The sequence below is a fragment of the Psammomys obesus genome, unplaced genomic scaffold (assembly GCF_907164565.1).
Source record: "Psammomys obesus unplaced genomic scaffold, mPsaObe1.curated_primary_1811, whole genome shotgun sequence".
Taxonomy (NCBI): Eukaryota; Metazoa; Chordata; class Mammalia; order Rodentia; family Muridae; genus Psammomys; species Psammomys obesus.
This window is the reverse complement of record NW_026596039.1, coordinates 13,038,902-13,047,760: the sequence shown is the minus strand read 5'-3', so window position 1 is coordinate 13,047,760 and position 8,859 is coordinate 13,038,902.

Here is an 8,859-nt window from a genome sequence, read left to right as displayed (position 1 = left end):
CACTTAAGGTCCCTGTTCTGGTTCCCAGTAGCTCTAGAAGAGCCTAGATACCAGCTGTTCCTCAGACCTGACTCCCAGGCCCCTGCACTGGCAAGAAGAGGTCTGGGCCCTCTGGAGACTGGGGATCTTCATTCGGGCCTAGAATCAGGTTCCTAGATTGGTCGTATAAAATTTTTAGTGACAATAGTTATGTAGCACTCACCAGGGAAAGTTACTAAGTAGTGATAGGACAACGTAGTTTCTGTAAATTAAAATTTTAAATTTCCTTTGGCCATTGTATTCAGTATTCATCGTCTTGGCTCACTTTCAATTTATCTGCTCAAACATTATGTTCATTTACCTTGTAATATTCTGAAGACACGCTGGTTCTCAAACAAATAGAACCTGTCAACCAGGCCTTGGAAGGTAGAAATAGAGCACACAAAAAGTGTCTATATTCTTCTTAAAGTCGCTAACTTGGTTCATAATGTCCACAAGTTTAACAAGGGAAGTACACACAGACCATAATCCACCTACTGTCCATTGTAGATGTCTGGCCTGTGGGAGGTGGGAGGGGCTAAGAATGAGGCTAATAAATTCCAAGTGGTAAATGATTTTAGGGATTCTGTTTAGCTTGACAACGTGTGTTACCTTCATATATTTTAATTTGCTCCTTTTTTATTGCCCTAGAAATGTCTTGTTTAAAAAATGGAAACAAACTACAAAGTTATCACAGGGCAATTAATTTCCCTGCACTATTTCCTATTCAACATGTGGATATCAACCACACCTTTGCTTGCATAACACCAGAATATGGAAAATGGATTTCTCTTTCTCTTCTCCCTCTTCCTTTCTCTCCCTCCCCCCTTCTTTCTCTCTGTCTCTCTCTGTGTGTCTCTGTTTCTCTTTGTATCACTCTCTCTCCTTTCCCTCTCTCTCCATCTCTCTCCCTCTCCCTCTCCCTCTCTCTCTGTCTCTTTTCAATCCTGATGCCTGCTGACTCATAGCCTCCCGTGAAAGAACCAAAGAAAACTGTGAGCCTCAGCCCAGAATGCTGTCTCTTTTAGGACTTGCCAGGACTCAGAGAATGTTTACGGTTTAAATTTGGTGAAAATGGTGATGTCAAGTTCAAACTACTTAAAAAAAAAATACCAGAAGTCAAAGGTGAAATTTAAAGGCTTAGGTGAAGCCTGCTGACCTGAGTTCTATCCCCAAGTCCTGCATGGTAGGAGGGGAGAACTGATGCCTGCCAGGTTTTCTCTGACCCCTACACCAGTACTCTGACATGCATAAACCCATGAGCACACACCACACACATAAATAAATGCATGGGATAAAAACTGTTAAATGAAATTTAAAATCCACCCGTGCAAAGCCTGCATTGTATATAATCGCCCGTGAATCAATGGAGACAGACAGCGTGTTGTCGAAAGTGTTTGTATTTCTCTTACAATGTAATACAAGCCCCAAAGAATGAGAGAAGAAAACCACATCTTTACTTTGTTTATTTAATAAGCACTTTTTAAAGGATCGTTCCGACTTTCCCCAGCTGAGGGAATAATGCAGTGGCATGGTAGTATTGAAGTGCCCCAAGAGAAAGTCCACAAAGGAGAAAGAATTACTAACCTCAACAGTAAGACAGGCGCTCGCATGTAGAGATGCATATACACAAAACTGTACCTGAAGATCTACCTTTTCCGTATGTAAATTTAAATATTTAGTCAGAAATAAAACCGCTTATATGAAAGTATCAAGATAATAACTGATTGCGAGGATTAAGTCACACTGCATTCCAATGATACTATAGTGGCTTGCCAAAATTCACCTTAGGTTCAACAACTGCGCTCTGCCTAAAGGGCCACTGATACAATGTTCATCTCAGACAAAATACTTTCACCCAATCATTGATCATAGAAATATCAAACACGTACACTCTAGATCAGTAGTTCTCAACCTGTGGGTCAAGACCCCTTGGAGGGTGAATGAGCCTTCAACAGGAGTCGCATATCATATATTTATTTTATGATTTATCACAGTAACAAAAATACAGCTATGAAGTAGTAACAAAAACAATTTTATAGTGGGGGGTCACCACCACATGAGGAACTGTACTAAAAAGTCTCAGCATCAGGAAGCTTGAGAGAGTGATTATCTAGTTATAGAGTCAGGGGGTTGGGAGACTCATGAATGACCCACCTTTCATCCTCAGCACCTGGCTTGGGGGCCAGAATGTTCTAGGTGCTCAGTAAACCTTTCTTAGATTGTATTAAAACCACCACAAACATGGGCAGCTCTTTAGCCCCTGACTCTGGGAGACAGCTCTCTAAAATGAGTTGACCATGGATGAATACTGAACATTTGTGGGCATATTCTTTAGATGGCTGATTAAGTATTTTTAAAAATATCTTCAAGAAGAAAGATTGATGAACTTCTGAAGGAGTACAAAAAAGTATTGGTATACCATTTACTAACCATGTGTATTTTGAGATATTTCCAAGAAGATATATAAATTAGTTATTTAGGGTTTAATACCTCTTGTGTGGTTGGAGAAAAGACAATAAATCAAAAACTATAATCTCCAGGGTCAAACTGAATAATAATATATTTTCTATAGTTATTTTCAAACATTAGAATCACGCTTTATTAGATATTACATAAATATTTAACAATAACGTCTGACAAAGTACAACATATATACGTTCGCAAAATGCATTGTCAGTAGACTACAAGAAAGAACAGGAAAAAAAGTTCCATGTCACAAAAGGAAAAACGGCAGATCAAACAAATAACAAGGTATTAGCTCTTCTACATTAAAAAAAAAAGTGATAGGCCTTTTCCCTAAGAAAATATCTTAAATTGAATAATCCAGAAGTTCTAATGCTTAGAAAGTATAATAGTTGCAAAGGTACAATCACTCAGCCATCCTATTCCTCAACCTTGGTAAAATATTCACAGGTTTTCATGACTATATTCTCCACACACTTTTATATGTTAGTAGTACGGTACAATAAAAATGTTCTAAGTAAAACAGTAACTTTCCAAGCCATGCCTTATGGTACTTTTCTTGTCTAAATAATAACGGATCAAAAGCTTGCTCATCATAAACTTTTTCTTAAAGTCTAAATTCTGAATCTATACTATGTCGAGAAACTGACTATATAAAAATTATTACATAACCTCCATCTACTAATCTTCTTGTTCATTTTCACATGGGCCAAATGTGCATCATAAGGACTGATAAATACTTGTTTCTTCAATGTATTCAACTTTTTGGAATTTGATATTTCCCCCAACATTTCATAACAGTGTCCCAAAATGGAGGTGACAAAAGAACTTTGCATTACTAAAGAAAATTTAGGGCCATAGTCAAATTTGGAAGGAATAAACTATACTGTTTCCTTATACTGAAAGTAGTTTAATATGCAGTTGTCCAAGTTGAATAAAGCCTATTTTTGGAGGGAAAAGCATAATGCTGTGGAGTGCCATTTGCATACAAAAGATCATCAATATTTTTTTCACACATTAAAAATATCCATTCTACTCACTCACGATGCTACTGACTGACTTTATGATGGTCAGGGGCAAATGAAAGGATTTCTGAGGTTGTGGCATGGAAAAGCAGAGATCTGAAAAGCGAATTTATGAAGAACGGGGAAAACTATGGACAGGTGCTTTTAGCAGAGAAGACTTGAGGGGAAAGGAAGTGGTGGACTTTTCAGAGCAATTAACATACGGTTGTTGAGTAAATGGTGGATGAACGGGTGAATGAGTGAACGAATCTGTGAATGAACCTATCGTAGGAAAGCATTAGTGTGCTCAAGGGAGAACAGAGCCATTGCAGGCAGAAACCAAGGCCTACTTACCTTTGTATTCCTGGTACCCATTACTGTGCCTGGCCTGGTATTTACCTGGCACTCAAGGAACATCTAGTTGGATTGTGGCTCAATCACACATCACATTAAAAAGATTTCAATAATGGCAAAATCTGCTTTACAAATACTGAGACCTGTCTCCTTCCTACAGAGTTTTTAGGGACCAGCAATGGAGCTACAGACTAGACATCCACTGGTCAAGATGCCAGTCCCTCTCAGCATTTCAGCATCCTTTCTCACACCCAACATCAAGTTACTGCATTATAAGTCAAGGAGCTTGTGGCTGCAGGCCAGGCCCCATATTTTTGGAGGTTGTTTGTTTGTTTGTTACAACCTCAAAGGGGTTGCTGGGGCTTCTGGGAGGCATCCTAGAAGCAATAGGCCTCCAGGAAGAAGGCCCTGGTCCAGCTTCCACAAACGGCAGTCAGTATAAAGACCGGCTTATATTCACCTCTAGCCAGTTGTTTCTTCAGGGCTCTGTGTTTCTAGAATGTTCTCCCGCCAGAATGCTGCAGTCTTAAGCCTCTTGGATGCACTGATAATACATCAGGGACTTTGGGATGAGACTTAGAAAAGTTTGAACCCCAGTTCCGTCATCCATGTACTTACTAAACTTGGCGAGATGTTTGTCCGTCTAGTCAGATTCTTCAGCTGCACAGTGGGAATGCTGCACAGCACAGGTATAGCACCCATGAACAACAGCCGAGAACTTTAACTAAGCTTCTGAATTGGGGGTGTAGTTTAGTTGTAGAGCACTTATCCAGCATGCCCTGGATTCTATCTCAACACTGGAATGAATGCATGAATGAATGAATGAATGAATGAATGAATGAATGACCGAACAACCAAGAAGCTATCCATTTCTATAGGCATTTGGAATTTCAGGGCAAAAAAGACTGGTTGCTCTAGGGTCATCACACACACACACACACACAGAGAGAGAGAGAGAGAGAGAGAGAGAGATGCAAAGGGGATCCACTGAGAAAGCATTGTCTCTTGCCTTCTCAAGCATGACTTTTGGCTCTGAAATGTCTGTACTGAGGCTTTTCAGTTACAAGAACAAGAATCAAAACTACTTAATTTTGGCAGGGGGAAGATTCTCAAAACGGGCCTAGGGAAATAGTTTTCTGATGTTGCTTGCCAGAAACCACACTAACACACAAATGCCCCCCCGACCTTAACCATGGCTCGGGCAAAGGCTTCTGGGAGAAAAGATGCAGACTTCATTGCTCTCTGTTGTCTCTGTAGATCCCAGGCGTCTAAACAGCCTGCGTCTTCCAGCCTGTGTCCTCTCTACAGAACCCAGTCACCAGCATCAGTGTCCTTGATTTTTTCCAAGGGAAAACTGGCCTCAGGCCACCTCTGCCCATTTTGTATGAGTGGAGAGCAGAGAAAAATATTTAGTCTGAAATAATGAGACTGTACTCCAGAATAGGGTAAAGAGAGGTGCATATAGAGCCAAAGAGAAAAAAGAGTGAAGACAAGAAATGAAGAAAAGAAATAGAAAATATGTGTGGGGTGTAGTATAAACAAAAAAAAAAGCTAAAAGGACAAAGGAAATCTTCTTAAAAGCAAGACAAAAACAAAAGCTAGGGAAAACATTTCGTAGAGGAAGGAGGTTTGTAGTGCCAAGGAGAGGGTTCCTCTCAGATCCTGTGGTCCTTCCACTGGTCCGGTCCTCAGGCCTTGCTTTGCAGAAATGGGTTCCAGTGGTTGATAAACACCAGCTGGACCAAATACAACCACATCATACCTCCACCACTGGATGCTACCTCAAGTGTCCCCAGCCCTGATCCTCTCTCATGTGGCCTCACCTGCCTATTCTACCCTTCCTGTTTTCATAATCCCCAGAGACCCTTTTTCTGAGCTGTTTGTTATACTCTATATCGGAAATATTTTAGATATTTTTAAAGGTCTTTGAAGCTAAAGCTTGCTCTTTTTTTTCCAATTCAGACAACTCAGGGACTAAAAAATAGAGGCCTGCATCATCATTTTATCAGTATTCGTGGAAACATCTAGTTACTTGCAAAGTCACTGCCTCTCTGTGAAGTCCTGACCTGGCATTCTACATCTCTCCAGATGCTTCCATCTTTCAAATCACGGGTCAGAGGGTGACTCAGGCAGTGCTTCAAAAATATGCATCAGCACAGGCCCAAGTTATTTGCGAGGGGTCCAAGTAGACAGCTTGCCTCCAAATTCCTCTAGTCTCTCCCCTCTTATTCAAAAAAATACCCACATCCTTCCTCTAAAACAAGCAGGAGTGTTATGAAGCAAAAAGGCTAAGGTACAGAGGAAGGAAAAAAAAATAAGAATAGGGAATGCTGCAGTGTATCGGTGGAATTCTAGTCGGATGGCCAAGGGCATTTGTGGTGATCCAGTACCCTGAGGAGCAAAGCGAATGTTGATACGCAGGACTGCAAAGGCTGCTTGCTGGGAAAACGCAGTGTCTGTGGCCTAGAAGGAGGGATGACAGGCAGAGAGGGAAGCCTTGTGGCCAGGCAGGACCAGAGGAATACAAAGTGCAAAACTTTAGGCTTCTGCTGTCCTCTGGCCTGCAACCTGGGCCTGGAGTGGCCCTCTGCAGCGCCACACCCACTGGCTGCCATGTTCACTCTCCAAAAATCTGAGATTTTCCCCTTAAAATACAGACTGGAAAAGTGAGAATCAGTGTGGCTGTCCAGTCTGGCTCAGGTGATCCATGGGGAGCAGTCTAGGTCAGTGGGGGCTTCTGAGCTGCCTCTGAGGCTATAACACAGAGCATCTTTGAGGACACCTGCTCTGTCTGTGGGAAGGTGAACAAAAAGTTTAAAATAGGAGAAAAGCAAGGGTCAGGACCCAAAGGGATCTCACTCCCTGTTTCTCTGGACTCTCTGTGGGGTGCTTGTGTGCAGGATTTCTGCAGAAGATAGTCCATTTTGTTAAGCCTTTGAATATTCAAATTGAAAGTATCGCGCAATCATTGATTGTCAAATCATGGGTTTCTAGAGGTTTTAAATACTTGGCATGAGGGGGAAAAAACTCAAACCTATACCCGAAGGTATAAAACATTAATTCTGTGTGTCTTCTGCTCCAGGGACCTGGGTGCTGCCTTGTGTTTTGTGAAACTTTAAAAATGTCGCATCTCTGCTTTTCTCCCTGCACAGGAGCCCTCCCAGGTGCTGAGTCTCTGAAGCTGTAGCATCCAGTCTGCGGCCCAGCTCCTGCTGACCAGGATGTCAGGTAACTCAGACGCTTCTCCAGGGGTCGGGTCATGAGGGCCAGGGGCACTTGGATCCCGGGTGTATTTCCTCCGCTTTTCCTGCGTATAAGAGAGGCACAAAGTCAGGGAATAATAGTCAGGGCCGGGCATAGATCCAGAGAGGGAGCGGGCCCGCTGAGTCGGCTCCCGCTGGGTGCTTGCTCTCCAGGGCAGAGGCCCAGAGACCCATCTGGCCGCTCCGGACAAGCGCGTACCCCAAGCCAGGCCCCTGCCTGCCCCCTCACTTTTCCACCTTGGCGTCCTGGGAGTTGTTGGCGCCGACTTTGTGCGCCCAGAAGCGGCGGCGGGGGGTGGGGGGGGAAGCTAGAGGCTCACGGTGAGCCCTGGGTTGAAGCAGGACGCATCTAGCAGGGAGCTGGGCTGGGGCTGTCTCGGCGTGGACCCCGAGGTGTGCCCGCGCTGCCTGCAGATCCCAGAGCCGAGGCAGGCACTGGAGATGAGAAGGAAGGAGGAGACTGGATCGGGGAGGGTGCGCCCTGACATTGCAGCCAGACGTCGGATTCCCAGGATCACGGGAAGAATAGCGCACTAGCTTTCCTGGGGATCTTAGGTCCCACGATCTGGCTTATGGGTGGGGGTCTCCCTGCTGTCCAGCCGTGGTCCCTGCACTAACCATGTGAGGCGCTGGAGGCCTGGCACTGTCCCAAAACGCCCGGGCCAGGGGCCACTGCGCTCCGCCCCTCCCCGTGAGTCTCCCAGGCGCTCTCTCCCTGGTCAAGAGGTGCGAGTCACACTGGGATTCTGGGACAAACTCTACTTCGGAAAATGCATCTACCCAGTCTAGCTTGGCCTTACAACCAACCAGACCTACTCACTGTGCTCTGCCGAGGACCCCAGGCTGTCACGGGTCCCTCCCAGCCGACCCCTGCCTAGCATGGCCGGCCACTTGGGCTCTCCCAGGCCACCCGGCCCGGCTCAGTCGGATCAGGGGCGGCCCCTTCCGGAGGGCGGCCTCCAGGCGACTGCGCGGTCCTAGGAAGCCTCGGGATGCCTTTACTCAGAGCTGCAGCTCTTGCTGGAGAACTCAGCACAGAAAAGTTCTCTGAGAAATGCCTGCACCAGAAAGAGGGCGGGGGGGGGGGGGGTGGAGAGAGAGATGAAGAGAGCGACAGAGTCCAGGGAAGGAGAAAGAGGGTGAGGAAGAAAAAAAATTAAGAAAAAATAGAGAGATAAATAAATAAATAAAAGTAAAGGGCTGACAGAAGAATATTGCCTGAGCGTGGCCCTTTTCTGGGGCCAGTCCAAGAAGGACGCGCAGGGCCAGGCCAGGCTTCCCACAAACCCCTGCTGCTCGTCTCAGGGCTGGCTTCCAGACTAAGGGCACCGCTACTGAAGGTTGTACCTCCTCAGAAGCCATGCCTGGACTGATAGAGGAATACAGTGTGGGGGTTGGGATGAGGGTGGGACACTCTCACAGTATAAACATCATGGTGAGGTTGGCGAGGTCAGTTGTGAATCAGAGAGCACCCCCAGGTCCACAAGTTAAGCCAGAACCCCTGATTTTACTATCCTAGTCAAAATAGTCTTGTTGGACCTGCCTCCACATTCCAGAGTAGAACAATCTGTACTGTCCGGAGGATGGGGCCCAGCTAGGAGGGAATGATTTCATAGATCCCCACCAGGAGCTGTTTCCACTAGGACCCTGAAGCACCTGCTTGTCTTCACCTTTTCAAGTTTGAGAAATGTGGGTGCTTTTCGCAGCTCTTCTTCTTCTTCTTCTTCTTCTTCTTCTTCTTCTTCTTCTTCTTC